Source organism: Tachyglossus aculeatus, chromosome 6, assembly GCF_015852505.1.
Source record: "Tachyglossus aculeatus isolate mTacAcu1 chromosome 6, mTacAcu1.pri, whole genome shotgun sequence".
NCBI classification, from domain to species: domain Eukaryota; kingdom Metazoa; phylum Chordata; class Mammalia; order Monotremata; family Tachyglossidae; genus Tachyglossus; species Tachyglossus aculeatus.
The window spans coordinates 40,048,081-40,049,988 of NC_052071.1; positions in this window are offsets into that span (position 1 = coordinate 40,048,081).

The following is a 1,908-nucleotide window of genomic DNA, read 5'->3' on the forward strand; positions in this document are numbered from 1 at the left end:
CTGGCAGAGTCCCACAGTCCCTCGAGCCCTGGCATTCAAGTCCCTTCAGAATTCCCAAGTTATTTTTGAAAACTCGGAGAGGGAAATCAGAAATGAGCTTTGAGATTAATGAAGATTTTAAAGTTTGAGGAAAGCCCTTTTATTTCCTTTTGCTGGGCTACCCAGAGATGTAGAACTTGAGTAATTATCCATTGAAGTTGTTCAGAGTGGCTAATGAAGCTGGAGAACTCCAAGTCTTAATTGACCTTTGTGCTGCTTAGACAGAGCCAGATGTAGCTGGGCAAAAATACTCCCGGGTGAGCGGTGGTGACAGTAGGACAGCTGGAAAGAGAAAGCAGCCCTGCCCCTTTTCTGGGAGGGACTGCTGCTGCTGGGGACATTATTATCATCGTCATCATCATCATCATTATATTTGTTAAGCGCTTACATTGTGTCAAGCATTGTTCTGAGTGCTGGGGTAGATACAGGTTAAGCTGATCGGACACAGTCCCTGTCCCACCTGGGGCTCACACTCTAAGAGGGAGAACAGGCATTGAATTCCCATTTCACAGATGAGGAAATGGAGGCACAGAGAAGTTAAGTGATTTGCCCCAAATCACACAGGAAGCAGGGGCCGGAGCTGGGGTTAGAACCCAGGTCCTCTGATTCCCAGTCCCAGGCTCTTTACACTACCTCATGCTGCTCCTTTTCCTTGGGGACTTTGAAGATGTGAAAAGAGGAGAAAGAAAAACATTCCCCCAATAAACTGAACCAAAAAAGCAGTAAACAAGTCTCTCAGCAGAGCTGAACTCCCTGAGACAGACACCCAAACCCGCCTCGTGATTGCCTGTGTCTCCCAGATAAAATTTAAAGGCCAAATCTCCTTTCCAAATGAGCATTTATGAGGGCACCACTGACAGCTGCCACATCCCAGGGGACGAAACCCAACTGTCACCTTCTTGACCTGATGGAATTGAGCCGTCTCCTTTGTAGCCCACTTGCACCGAGTGCAGGCCACCATGAAAATAAACACCAGCCCAAATGCCCAGGATCTCAAAGAATCAATGTGGACCCCAGGAGTATCCAGCAGCTTGTCTAAACGTAATTGCTTCCCCATGGACTCTGCTTCTTTTTCCCAGTTCAATTTTGTTAATGTTATTTGTAAAGCCTTACTATGTGCCTGACTCTGTACTAAGCACTGGGATAGACACGAGCAGTCTCTTTTCTGCATAGGGTTCACAGTCTTAATACCCATTTTGCAGATGAGGGAAATGAGATACAGAGAAGTTAAGAGAGTTTCCCCAGGCCACACAGCAGTCACGTGGCAGAGCTGAGATTAGAACCCAGATCCTTCTGTTTCCCAGGCCCATACACCTCTATTCACTAGGCCACACCTTCTCATATTCTCCTCCTCCTCCTCCCACTAATTTCAAACCATTTCCAACCATCCATCACCCCCATTAGATTGAAACTCCTACAGGGCAGGTGACATGTTGTCCTCTACTAAATACTTAGTACGGTGCATTAGCTACTATTGATTGCCTTGTCCCCGAGCTGCAGGGAGAGACATGGGATCCCTTGAGCTAGTAGGGTGGGGGGATAGAGAAAGAGGTGAGGGTACCGAGGAGGGGAAGACGTAACCGTGGCAGAAGGAACACCGGCACAACCAATCAGCTCCAGCAGGACCCAGGCCATCCGGCCGCTGGATCGGCTGCCCTGGCTACTGTTCTGAGGACCATCTTGCCGAAGGATTTTAATGTGTCCTACCCAGATCGATGGAGCCCCTAAAATAAAGCACCGGGGGAAATAACACAGTGACTAGGTGGGAATGGGCCCGTGACAATCTTTACAACACCAAAATCCTCCTCAATCGTGGGCACCGTCTCACTGAGCCCGACTCGAGGCCCACAATCCAAGTGGCTCTGAGAG